At 47.2% G+C, this 14170-nt stretch overlaps 1 long non-coding RNA gene across 1 annotated transcript; it reads right to left on the reverse strand.

Moving 5' to 3' along the window:
- Positions 1–8182: 8182 nt before the first annotated feature.
- On the reverse strand, positions 8183–14170 carry LOC139263983 (uncharacterized). Its single transcript, XR_011593264.1, has 2 exons — positions 13081–14170; positions 8183–9064 (listed from the first exon to the last, which is right to left on the reverse strand). It is a non-coding gene; the product is annotated as an uncharacterized lncRNA (long non-coding RNA).

Here is a 14170-nt window from a genome sequence, read left to right on the forward strand (position 1 = left end):
CAGGCGGTGAAGAAGGCAAATGGTATGTTGGCCTTCATAGCTATGGGTTTTGAGTATAGAAGCAGGGAGGTCTTACTGCAGTCGTACAGGGCCTTAGTGAGGCCTCACCTGGAATATTGTGTTCAGTTTTGGTCTCCTAATCTGAGGAAGGACGTTCTTGCTATTGAGGGAGTACAGCGAAGGTTCACCAGACTGATTCCTGGGATGGCAGGACTGACATATGAGGAGAGACTGGATCGACTGAGCCTGAATTCACTGGAGTTCAGAAGGATGAGAGGGGATCTCATAGAAACACATAAAATTCTGACGGGACTGGACAGGTTAGATGCAGGAAGAATGTTCCCGATGTTGGGGAAGTTCAGAACCAGGGGACATAGTCTAAGGATAAGGGGTAAGCCATTTAGGACTCAGATGAGGAGAAACTTCTTCACTCAGAGAGTTGTTAACCTGTGGAATTCCCTACCGCAGAGAGCTGTTGATGCCAGTTCATTGGATTTATTCAAGAGGGCGTTAGATATGGCCCTCACGACTAAAGGGATCAAGGAGTATGGAGAGAAAGCAAGAAAGGGCTACTGAGATGAATTATCAGCCATGATCTTATTGAATGGTGGTGCAGGCTCGAAGGGTCGAATGGCCTACTCCTGCACCTATTTTCTATGTTTCTATGTGAGGAGAATGCAGAGACATCAAGGGGATATAGACAGGCTAAGTGACTGGGCAAGAACATGGCAAATGGAATATAATGTGGAGAAATGTGAAGTTATCCACCTTGGTAGGAAAAATAGAAAAGCAGAGTATTTTTTAAATGGTGAGAGATTGGGAAATGTTGGTGTTCAGAGGGACTTTGTACACAAATCACTGAAAGTTAACATGCAGGTACATGCATAGAATCATAGAATCATAGAAATAACTGCACGGAAGGAGGCATTTTGGCCCATCGTGTCTGCGCGGGCCGACCAAGAGCTATCCAGCTAAATCCCACTTTCCAGCTCTTGGTCCGCAGCCCTGAGTTTACAGCACTTTAAGTGCACATCCAAGTATTTTTTAAATGTGGTGAGGCTTTCTGCCTGTACCACCCTTTCAGGCAGTGCATTCCACTACCTTCTGGGTGAAGAAATTTCCCCTCATATCTCCTCTATACCTCCGCCTAATTACTTTAAATCTATGTTCCCTGGTTGTTGACACCTCTGTCAAGGGAAACAGGTCCTTCCTATCCACTCAATCCAGGCCGCTCATAATTTTATACACCTCAATGGGGTCTCCCCTCAGCCTCCTCTGTTCCAAAGAAAAAGACCCAGCATTTCCAATTTCCTCATAGCCAAAATTCTCCAGTCCAAGCAACATTCTTGTATATCTCGTCTGTACTCTATCCAGTGCAATCCTGTAATGTGGTGACCAGAATTGCACACAGTACTCCAGCTGCAGCCTAACCAGTGTTTTAAACAATTCAAGCATAACCTCCTTGCTCTTGTATTCCATGCCTCGACTAATAAAGGCAATTATTCCATATGCCTTCTTAACCACCTTATCTGCCTGGCCTGCTCCCTTCAGGGATCTGTGGACCTGCACTCCAAGGTCCATATGTTCCTCTGCACATTTAATGTGTATTTCTTTGTCTTGTTAGACCTCCCCAAATGCATTACCTCACACTTATCTGGATTGAATTCCATTTGCTACTGTTTCGCCCACCTGACCAGTACATTGATATCATCCTGCAATCCGCAGCTTTCTTCTTCATTATCAACCATACAGCCTATTTTAGTGTCATCTGCAAACTTCTTAATCATACCCCCAAAATTCAAGTCCAAATCATTGATATATACCACAAAAAGCAAGAGACCCAGCATTGATTGCTGTGGAACCCCACTGGATACAGTCTTCCAGCCACAAAAACACCCATCAACCATTACCCTTTGCTTCCTGCCTCTGTGCCAATTTTGGATCCAACTTGCCACTTTGCCCTTGATCCTATGGGCTATTACTTTCGTGACCAGTCTGCCACGTGGGACCTAATCAAAAGCATTGCTAAAATCCATATACACTACATTATACATATTGCTCTCATCGACCCTTCTGGTTACCTCCTCGAAAAACTCAATCAAATTAGTCAGAAATGACCTTCCCTTAACAAATCCATGCTGACTGTCCTTGATTAATCCATGTCTTTCCAAATGAAGATTTATCCTGTCCCTCAGGATTTTTTCCAATAATCTTCCCACCACTAAGGTTAGGCTAACTGGCCTGTAATTACTCGGTCTATCCCTTTCTCCCTTTTTAAACAAAGGCACAACATTAACAGTCTTCCAGTCCTCTTGCACCTCATCTGTAGCCAGAGAGGACTGGAAAATAATGGTCAGAGCCTCTGCTATTTCCTCTTTTGCTTCCCTTAACAGCCTGGGATACATTTCATCCGGGCTTGGGGATTTATCTACTTTCAAAACTGCTAAGCCCCTTAATACTTCCTCTCTCACTATGTTTATCTCATCTAATATTTCACTCTCCTCCTCCCTCATTGCAAAATCTGCATCACTCCTCTCGTTTGTGAAAACAGATGCAAAATATTCATTAAGAACCATTTTCTGCCTCCACACACAGATTTCCTTTGTGGTCTCTAATAGACTCCAATCTTTCTCTAGTTATCCTCTTGCTCTTAATGTATTTATAAAACAGCTTTGGTTTTTCCCTGATTTTACTTGCTAACATTCTTTCATGTTTTCTTTGCTTTCCTGGTATCTTTTTTAATTGCACCTCTGCACTTATACTCCTCTAGAGTCTCTGCAGTATTAAGTTTGCGGAATCTGTCATAAGCTTCCCTTTTCTTCTTTATCTTATCCTGTATGTCCCTTGATATTCAGGAGGCTCTAGATTTGTTAGCCCCACCCTTTTTTTAAGGGAACCTGCTTGCTCTGTACTCTCAGGATCTCCTCCTTAAATGTCTCCCACTGCTCTGACACTGATTTACCATCAAGTAGCTGTTTCCACTCCACTTTGGCCAAATCCCATCTCAGCTCAGAAAAATTGGCTTTACCCAATTGGGAAATTTTTTTCCTGGTCCACCTTTGTCCTTTTCCATAACTACCCTAAATCTTACTGAATTACGATCACTAGCACTAAAATGCTCTCCCACTGACACCACTTCCACCTGCCCCTCTTCATTCCCCAAAACCAAGTCCAGAACTGCCCCCTCCCTTGTTGGGCTTGTTACATACTGGCTAAAGAAGTTTTCCTGAATGCATTTTAGGAATTCTGCACCCTCTGTACCACTCACATTGCTTTTTTCCCAGTTAATATTAGGGTAGTTGAAATCCTCCACTTTTACACCTCTATAGTTTTTGCACTTTGCAGCAATTTGCCCACATATTTGTTCTTCTATCTTCCTCTGACTGTTTGGGGATCTATAGTACACTCCCAGTAGTGTGATTGCCCCTATTTTGTTCTTCAATTCAACCCATATGGCCCTCTAACATATCAGCCCTTCTCACAGCTGTAATTGTTTCTTTAATTAATACTGTGACCCTCCCCCTCCTTTTTTACTCCCCTCTCTATCCCATCTGAAAACCCTGTAACCAGGAATCTTGAACTGCCATACCTGTCTTTCTTTCAGCCGTGTCTCAGTAATGGCTATATCGTACCACCGTGTCCATCTGTGCTCTCAGCTCATCTGCCTTATTCCTTATAATCCTCACATTGAAGTATATACCATTTAGTGGTGCCAAACTCCCTTGTTGTCTATTTTCCAGCCCTTGTTTCCTATTTTTCAAATTCACTTTCTAATTTTCTGCTGCCCAATTCTAGCTTTGCTTCTCTCCCCACTGAATCTAGTCTCCGGTTCCCATCCCCCTGCCAAACTAGTTTAAAACCTCCCCAACACACCAGCAAACCCTCTCACATATATACTGGTCCCAGCTCTGTTCAGGTGCAACTCGTCTGGCTTGTGCAGGTCCCACCTCCCGCAGTAACGGACCCAATGCCTCAGGAATCTAAAGCCCTCCCACCTGCACCATCTCTCCAACCACACATTCATCTTCTCTATCCTCCTATTTCTGTACTCACTAGCACGTGGCACCGGCAGTAATCCGGAGATTACTACCTTTGAGGTCCTGCTTTTTAATCTCTCTCCTAGCTCCCTAAACTCTGCCTGCAAGACCTCAGCCCTCTTTCTACCTATGTCATTGGTACTGATACGGACCATGACCTCTGGCTGTTCACCCTCTCCCCCAGAATGTCTCGGTGACATCACTGACCCTGGCACCAGGGAGGCAACATACCATCCTGGAGTCACGTCTGTGGCCACAGAAATGTCTGTCTGCTCCCTTATCGAATCTACTACCACTATTGCTCTTCCATTCTTCTTCTTGCCCCCCTGTGCAGCTGAGTCACCTGTGGTGCCATGGAATTGGCTCTGGCTGCACTCCCCCAGAGGCATCATCGTCCTCACCAGTACTCAGAACAGAATACTTTATTACAAGAGGATCTGAGTATAAGAGTAAAGATGTCTTACTGCAGTTATATAGGGCCCTGGTGAGACCGCACCTGGAGTATTGTGTACAGTTTTGGTCTCCTTACCTAAGGAAGGATATACTTGCTATTCAGAGAGTGCAACAAAGGTTCACCAGACTGATTCCTGGGATGGGGGGATTGTCCTTTGAGGAGAGAATGAATAGACTAGGCCGATATTCTCGAATGGCACTGAGCACTGAGCAAAGTTTAGAAGAATAAGAGGTGATCTCATTGAACATACAAATTTCTTACAGGACTTGACAGGGTGGATGCAGGGAGGATGTTTCCTCTGGCTGAGGATTCTAGAACCAGGGGTCACAGTCTCAGAATAAGGAGTTAGCCATTTAGGACTGAGATGAGGAGAAACTTCTTCACTCAGAGGTGGTGAATCTTTGGAATTTTCTACCCCAGAGGGCCGTGGAGGCTCAGTCTTTGCGTATATTCAAGGTAGAGATTGATAGATTTTTGGATATTAAGGGAATCAATGGATATAGGGATAGTGCAGGAAAGTGGAGTTGAGGTAGAAGAACAGGCATGACCTCATTGAATGACGAAGCAGGCTCGAAGGACCGAATGGCCTACTACTGCTCCTAATTCTTATGTTCTTAGAATACCCAGCCTCTGACCTGCTCTTGTTGCCACAGTATTTATGTTGCTGGTCCACTTAAGTTTCCAGTCAATGGTGACCCCCAGGATGTTGATGGTGAAGGATTCGGCAATGGTAATGCCGTTGAATGTCAAGGGGTGGTGGTTAGACTCTCGCTTATTGGAGATAGTCATTGCCTGGCACTTGTGTGGTGCGAATGTTACTTGCCACTTATCAGCCCAAGGCTGAATGTCATCCACATCTAACTGCATGCGGGCATGGACAGCTCCATTATCTGAGGAGTTGCGAATGGCACTGAGCACTGTGCAGTCATCAGCAAACATCCCCACTTCTGACTTTATGATGGAGGGAAGTTCATTGATGAAGCAACTGAAGATGGTTGGGCTCAGGACAGTGCCTTGAGGAACTCCTCCAGCGATGTCCTGGGGCTATGAGGATTGACCTCCAACCACAACAACCATCTTTCTTTGTTAGTTATGATTTCAGCCAGTGGAGAGTTTCCCCCGATTCCCATTGACTTCAGTTTTATCAGGGCTCCTTGATGCCACACTCGGTCAAATGCTGCCTTGATGTCAAGAGCAGTCACTCTCACCTCACCTTTGGAATTCAGCTCTTTTGTACATGTTTGGACCAAGGCTGTAATGAGGTCTGGAGCCGAGTGGTCCTGGCGGAACCCAAACTTGGCATCAGTGAGCAGGTTATTGGCGAGAAAGTGCCATTTCACAGCACTGTGGATGACACCTTCCATCACTTTGCTGATGATTGAGAGTACACTGATGGGGCAGTAATTGTTTGGATTGGATTTGTCCTGACTTTTTGTGGGCAGGACATAGCTGGGCAGTTTCCCATATTGTCAGATAGATGCCAGTGTTGTACCTGTACTGGTACAGCTTGGCTAGAGGTGTGGCTAGTTCTGTAGCACAAGTCTTCAGTACAACAGCCGGGATGTTGTCGTGGCCCATAGCCTTTGCTGTAACCAGTGCGCTCACCCGTTTCTTGTTATCAGGTGGAGTGAATCGAATTGGCTCAAGACTGGCTTCTGCGATGGTGGGATCTCAGGAAGAGGCCGATATGGATCATCAACTTGGCACTTCTGGCTGAAGGTGGTTGTAAATGCTTCAGCCTTGTCTTTTGCACTCAGGGGCTGGGCTCCACCCTCATGAAGGATGGTGATATTTATTAAGTCTTGAATAAAGCATCTGACCAGATACTGTAAGCTCAAAGTAATGTGTGACCATAGTCCTTTATTACATGTCTCCAGAGTGCCTCTCCAGCCTGTGAGGCCTCCTTATGTACAGGTGCTCCCAAGGGATTGTGGGATCCCTTGGGACTCCAGGAGATGAGCCCTCTGGTAATTAAACAAGGTATTTGCCGGTTTATATATATAACACTCCCCCCTCCCCCCTCCCCCCAAGTCAATATTTACAATGTGAGTCGATCTGGGGCCTTCCTTTCCCTGGTTGATCGTCTTGGTGCAAATGCTGGTTTTGGTGAGTCATTTGTTGGGCCCTCGCTGGGCTGCTGCACAGCTGGCCTTGCAGGGTTGCTGGGTGTGGTGAGTTCTGCTGGACTGCTGCAGGTGATGGGTTCTGCTCCGTGGTCAACCACTGGGTCGGTTGCCACTTGTGTGTGTTGGGGCTGGGGGGGGGGTGGCATCGAAAAAGGTAGAGTCCATTGTTAGTTGTTCTGGATAGTCCGTGAATCTGAGTTTGGTTTGGTCCAAGTGTTTTCTGCAGGTGAGTCCATTTGAAAGTTTGACCAGAAACACCTGACTCCTCTCTTTGGCAACGACAGTGCCGGGAAGCCACTTGGGACCTTGTCCAAAGTTCAACACAAATACAGGATCATTAATCTCGATTTCGTGTGACACATTTGCGCGATCATGATATGTATTTTGTTGAAGCCGCCTGCTCTCTACCTGTTCATGTAGATCAGGCTGGACTAACAAGAGCCTTGTCTTAATTGCCCTTTTCATGAGCAGTTCAGCGGGGGGAACCCCAGTGAGCAAGTGGGGTCTTGTGTGGTAACTAAGCAGGAATCGGGATAGGCGAGTCTGCAGTGAGCCTTCAGTTACCCTCTTCAAGCTCTGCTTGATTGTTTGCACTGCTCGCTCTGCCTGACCATTGGACGCTGGTTTAAACGAGGCAGATGTGACGTGTTTGATCCCATTGCGGGTCATGAACTCTTTGAACTTGGCACTGGTGAAGCATACTCCATTTTCACTCACAAGGACATCAGGCAGGCCGTGCATGGCAAACATGGCCTGCAGGCTTTCCAATGGTGGCAGCGGACGTGCTTGCCAACATTATCTCACATTCAATCCATTTGGAGTACGCATCTACAATCACAAGGAACATTATTCCCAAGAATGGGCCTGCATAGTCGACATGGACCCTGGACCACGGCTTGGAGGGCCATAAACTTAGTGGCGCCTCCCTGGGTGCATTGCTTAACTGTGAACATGTGTTACATTTGTGCTCACAGGACTCTAAGTCTGCATCAATACTGGGCCACCACACGTGGGATCTGGCTATCGCTTTCATCATTACAATGCCTGGGTGGGTACCGTGGAGGTCACTAATGCAAGTGTCCCTGCCCTTTTTTGGCACCACGACCCGATAACCCCATAGGAGGCAGTCTGCCTGTATGGATATTTCATCACTGCGCCGCTGGTATGGCTTTATTTCTTCTTGCATCTCTAACGGGACACTAGACCAACTCCCGTGGAGCACAGTTTTTTTTACGAAGGACAGTAAGGGGTCCTGGCTCGTCCAGGTTCTAATCTGTCGGGCGGTAACAGGTGATTGCTCACTCTCCAATGCTTCCATTACCATAACTAAATCTGCGGGCTGCGCCATCTCCACCCCCTGTGGTGGGCAATGGCAACCTATTGAGAGCATCAGCACAGTTTTCTGTGCCTGGCCTGTGGCGGATGGCGTAGTTGTATGCGGACAACGTGAGTGTCCATCTCTGGATGCGGGCCGATGCATTCGTATTTATCTCTTTACTTTCAGAAAAGAGGGATATCAGTGGCTTATGGTCAGTTTCCAATTCAAATTTGAGCCCAAACAGATATTGATGCATTTTCTTTACCCCATAAACACACACTAACGCTTCTTTTTCGATCATGTTGTAGGCCCTCTCAGCGTTAGACAGACTTCTGGATGCATAAGCAACCGGTTGCAATTTCCCAGATTCATTAGCTTGTTGCAATACACACCCGACACCGTATGACGACGCATCACATGCTAGTACCAAACACTTACATGGATCATACAAAACAACTGTTTGAGCATAAATTTGTTTGAGCATAACAGTTTTCTAGCTTTCTCAAAGGCATTTTCTTGGCTTTTACCCCATACCCATTCATCTCCTTTACTTAGTAAAGAGTGCAGTGGTTCTAACAGTGTGCTAAGACTCAGTAAGAAGTTACCAAAGTAGTTCAGGAGTCCTAGAAACAACCTCAGCTCCGTCACGTTCTGTGGTCTCGGTGCTTTCTTGATTTACACTGTCTTCAAATCGGTGGGCCTGATGCCGTCCGCCGCAATTCTTTTCCCCAGGAACTCCACTTCAGGCACCAGGAAAACGCACTTCAACCGTTTTACCCTGAGCTCCACACGATTAAACCGACTAAGAACCTCCTTCAGGTTCTGCAGCTGTTCGACGGTGTCGCAACCTGTGACCAAGATGTCATCCTGGAAGACCATCCATGGTGCGCGGGACCGATTACAGCAAGCTTTCCATGTTCCTCTGGAATATCGCCGCGGCTGATCGAATCCCAAACGGGCATCTGTTGTAAATGAAAAGACCTTTGTGCGTATTGATGCAAGTGAGGCCCTTCGATGATTCCTCCAGCTCCTGCGTCATGTAGGCCGAGATCAAGACCAGCTCCATGAATGTTTTTACTCCCGCCAACATCACAAATAGGTCGTCTGTCTTTGGTAGCGGGTATTGAGCCTGCAGGGAGAAACGATTGATAGTTACTTTGTAATCACCACAGATTCATAAGAACATACATAAGAATTAGGAACAGGATTAGGCCATCTAGCCCCTGCTCCGCCATTCAACAAGATCATGGCTGATCTGACCGTGGACTCAGCTCCACTTACCCGCCCGCTCCCCGTAACCCTTAATTCCCTTATTGGTTAAAAATCTATCTATCTGTGACTTGAAAACATTCAATGAGCTAGCCTCAACTGCTTCCTTGGGCAGAGAATTCCACAGATTCACAACCCTCTGGGAGAAGAAATTCCTTCTCAACTCGGTTTTAAATTGGCTTCCCCGTATTTTGAGGCTGTGCCCCCTAGTTCTATTCACCCCGACCAGTGGAAACAACCTCTCTGCCTCTATCTTGTCTATCCCTTTCATTATTTTAAATGTTTCTATAAGATCACCCCTCATCCTTCTGAACTCCAACGAGTAAAGACCCAGTCTGCTCAATCTATCATCATAAGGTAACCCCCTCATCTGCAGAATCAGCCTAGTGAATCGTCTCTGTACCCCCTCCAAAGCTAATATATCCTTCCTTAAGTAAGGTGTCCAAAACTGCACGCAGTACTCCAGGTGCGGCCTCACCAATACCCTATACAGTTGCAGCAGGACCTCCCTGCTTTTGTACTCCATCCCTCTCGCAATGAAGGCCAACATTCCATTTGCCTTCCTGATTACCTGCTGCACCTGCAAACTAACTTTTTGGGATTCATGCACAAGGACTGCTCCTGGGCACGGCCAAGGGTGCCATCAGCCGGTCCAGGCAGCGGGCGGTCGAGGGGGTCGTTCAACCTGACTGCCTGCCTCTCTTCCGCTCTTACATCCGGTCCAGGGTGTCCTTGGAGATGGAGCACGCGGTGTCCACCGGTACGCTCGCGGCCTTCCGCGAGAGGTGGGCACCGGAGGGACTGGAGTGCATCATCACGCCCGGCAACCAAATTTTAATTTGATTTTACGTTTTAAAGTTAATTTGTTTTAATTGCCGGTGCTTTTAGTGTCCCCTTCCCTTTTATAGGGGGCACTGGGGAAAAATTGTGATTTTAGTGCCCAAAAAAAAAAAACCAAAAAAAAAAAGAAAAACAAAAAAAAAAAAAAAGGGGGGAAAAAAAGGGCCTTGGAAATGTCTGGAGTGTCACCCAGGTCGGGTGGCACTCTTTAATGTTTTATGTTTTCGCAGGTAAACTCAAAAGAGTTTCATGCACAAGGACTGCTCCTGGGCACGGCCAAGGGTGCCATCAGCCGGTCCAGGCAGCGGGCGGTCGAGGGGGTCGTTCAACCTGACTGCCTGCCTCTCTTCCGCTCTTACATCCGGTCCAGGGTGTCCTTGGAGATGGAGCACGCGGTGTCCACCGGTACGCTCGCGGCCTTCCGCGAGAGGTGGGCACCGGAGGGACTGGAGTGCATCATCACGCCCGGCAACCAAATTTTAATTTGATTTTACGTTTTAAAGTTAATTTGTTTTAATTGCCGGTGCTTTTAGTGTCCCCTTCCCTTTTATAGGGGGCACTGGGGAAAAATTGTGATTTTAGTGCCCAAAAAAAAAAACCAAAAAAAAGAAAAACACAAAAAAAAACAAAAAAAGGGGGGGAAAAAAAGGGCCTTGTAAATGTCTGGAGTGTCACCCAGGTTGGGTGGCACCGTTATTGTTTTATGTTTTCACAGGTAGACTCTAAAAGAGTTTCATGCACAAGGACTGCTCCTGGGCACGGCCAAGGGTGCCATCAGCCGGTCCAGGCAGCGGGCGGTCGAGGGGGTCGTTCAACCTGACTGCCTGCCTCTCTTCCGCTCTTACATCCGGTCCAGGGTGTCCTTGGAGATGGAGCACGCGGTGTCCACCGGTACGCTCGCGGCCTTCCGCGAGAGGTGGGCACCGGAGGGACTGGAGTGCATCATCACGCCCGGCAACCAAATTTTAATTTGATTTTACGTTTTAAAGTTAATTTGTTTTAATTGCCGGTGCTTTTAGTGTCCCCTTCCCTTTTATAGGGGGCACTGGGGAAAAATTGTGATTTTAGTGCCCAAAAAAAAAACCAAAAAAAAAAAGAAAAACAAAAAAAAAAAAAAAAAAAAAGGGGGGGAAAAAAAGGGCCTTGGAAATGTCTGGAGTGTCACCCAGGTCGGGTGGCACTCTTTAATGTTTTATGTTTTCGCAGGTAAACTCAAAAGAGTTTCATGCACAAGGACTGCTCCTGGGCACGGCCAAGGGTGCCATCAGCCGGTCCAGGCAGCGGGCGGTCGAGGGGGTCGTTCAACCTGACTGCCTGCCTCTCTTCCGCTCTTACATCCGGTCCAGGGTGTCCTTGGAGATGGAGCACGCGGTGTCCACCGGTACGCTCGCGGCCTTCCGCGAGAGGTGGGCACCGGAGGGACTGGAGTGCATCATCACGCCCGGCAACCAAATTTTAATTTGATTTTACGTTTTAAAGTTTAATTTGTTTTAATTGCCGGTGCTTTTAGTGTCCCCTTCCCTTTTATAGGGGGCACCGGAGAAATTATGATTTTAGTGCCCAAAAAAAAAAAAAAAAACACAAAAAAAAAACCAAAAAAAGGAAAAAAGGGCCTTGTAAATGTCTGGTGTGTCACCCAGGTCGGGTGGCACAGTTTAATGTTTATGTTTTGCAGGTAGACTCTAAAAGAGTTTCATGCACAAGGACTGCTCCTGGGCACGGCCAAGGGTGCCATCAGCCGGTCCAGGCTGCGGGCGGTCGTTCAACCTGACTGCCTGCCTCTCTTCCGCTCTTACATCCGGTCCAGGGTGTCCTTGGAGATGGAGCACGCGGTGTCCACCGGTACGCTCGCGGCCTTCCGCGAGAGGTGGGCACCGGAGGGACTGGAGTGCATCATCACACCCGGCAACCAAATTTTAATTTGATTTTACGTTTTAAAGTTTAATTTGTTTTAATTGCCGGTGCTTTTAGTGTCCCCCTCCCCTTTTATAGGGGGCACTGGAAAAAATTTTGATTTTAGCGCCACAAAAAAAACCAAAAAAAAAAAAAAAGGGGCCTTGAAAATGTCTGCTGTGTCACCCAGGCGGGTGGCATGGTTTTAATGTTTATGTTTATTTTCAGGTAAACTCAAAAGAGTTTCATGCACAAGGACTGCTCCTGGGCACGGCCAAGGGTGCCATCAGCCGGTCCAGGCTGCGGGCGGTCGTTCAACCTGACTGCCTGCCTCTCTTCCGCTCTTACATCCGGTCCAGGGTGTCCTTGGAGATGGAGCACGCGGTGTCCACCGGTACGCTCGCGGCCTTCCGCAAGAGGTGGGCACCGGAGGGACTGGAGTGCATCATCACGCCCGGCAACCAAATTTTAATTTGATTTTACGTTTTAAAGTTTAATTTGTTTTAATTGCCAGTGCTTTTAGTGTCCCCCTCCCCTTTTATAGGGGGCACTGGAAAAAATTTGATTTTAGCGCCCAAAAAAAAAAGAAAAACACAAAAAAAACCACAAAAAAGAAAAAAAGGGCCTTGTAAATGTCTGCTGTGTCATCCAGGGCGGGTGGCACGGTTTAATGTTTTATGTTTTACAGGTAAACTCCAAAAGAGTTTCATGCACAAGGACCCCCAGGTCCCTCTGCACCGCAGCATGTTGTAATTTCTCCCCATTCAAATAATATTCCCTTTTACTGTTTTTTTTTCCAAGGTGGATGACCTCACATTTTCCGACATTGTATTCCAACTGCCAAACCTTAGCCCATTCGCTTAACCTATCTAAATCTCTTTGCAGCCTCTATATGTCCTCTACACAACCCGCTTTCCCACTAATCTTTGTGTCATCTGCAAATTTTGTTACACTACACTCTGTCCCCTCTTCCAGGTCATCAATGTATATTGTAAACAATTGTGGTCCCAGCACCGATCCCTGTGGCACACCACTAACCACCGATTTCCAACCCGAAAAGGACCCATTTATCCCGACTCTCTGCTTTCTGTTAGCCAGCCAATTCTCGATCCATGCTAATACATTCCCTCTAACTCCGCGTACCTTTATCGTCTGCAGTAACCTTTTATGTGGCATCTTATCGAATGCCTTTTGGAAATCTAAATACACCACATCCATCAGTACACCTCTATCCACCATGCTTGTTATATCCTGCCATCTTCCTTGAGGACTGGAACAATCGAGCTGGCCCACTCTTTGAATTCGATCGGCGAAATGATGCCCTCTCGTTACAGCCAGTCCAGCTCGATGTCCACCCTCTCTCATCATGTACGGTACCGCTCTCGCCTTGTGATGGATGGGGCGCGCCCCCGGAATCAAGTGGATCTGCACTTTTGCTCCTTGGTACTTCCCGATGCCCGGTTCGAACAGCAAGGGGAACTTGTTTAGGACCTGGGCACATGAAGTGTCGTCGACGGACAAGAGCGCTCGGATGTCGTCCCAGTTCCAGTGTATCTTTCCCAGCCAGCTCCTGCCGAACAGTGTGGGGCCATCGCCCGGTACCACCCAGAGCGGTAAATTGTGCACCTCTCCAAGTAAGGGGACCTTTATGGTAGCATGCCGATTATGGGAATCAGTTCTTTTGTGTACGTTCTCAGTTTAGTACGAATGGGAATCAGGACTGGCCTTGAGGCCTTGCTGCACCACAATTTATCGAAAGTCTTTTTGCTCATTATGGACTGGCTCACGCCAGTGTCCAGCTCCATTGACATCAGTCGTCCATTTAATTCAACCTTCAGCATTATCGGGGTACACTTTGTGGTAAATGTGTGCACCCCATATACCTCTGCCTCCTCAATCTGAGGCTCTGATTCGTCGTGATCCGCCGTGGATCTGTCCTTCTCTGCAACGTGGTGATTTGCAGGATTAGCAGGGTTTGCAGCTTGCCTGCACATACGTTGCAGGTGTCCCATTGTTCCACAGCCCTTGCAAACGTATCCTTTGAAGCGGCATGAATGGAAACGATGATCAGCTCCGCAGCGCCAACAAGGTGTTAATGGCCTTGCATTCACCACCCTTGATGGTGGACTCTGAGACATCTGCAGACGTGCAGCTGCAGGCATGTGAGGCCTGCTCTGTACGTTATGATTTGAAAACAACATTACTTTGTTCACAGTACTTGTGTGCTGAGAGA

This window comes from Pristiophorus japonicus, chromosome 5 (genome assembly GCF_044704955.1).
Source record: "Pristiophorus japonicus isolate sPriJap1 chromosome 5, sPriJap1.hap1, whole genome shotgun sequence".
Taxonomy (NCBI): domain Eukaryota; kingdom Metazoa; phylum Chordata; class Chondrichthyes; family Pristiophoridae; genus Pristiophorus; species Pristiophorus japonicus.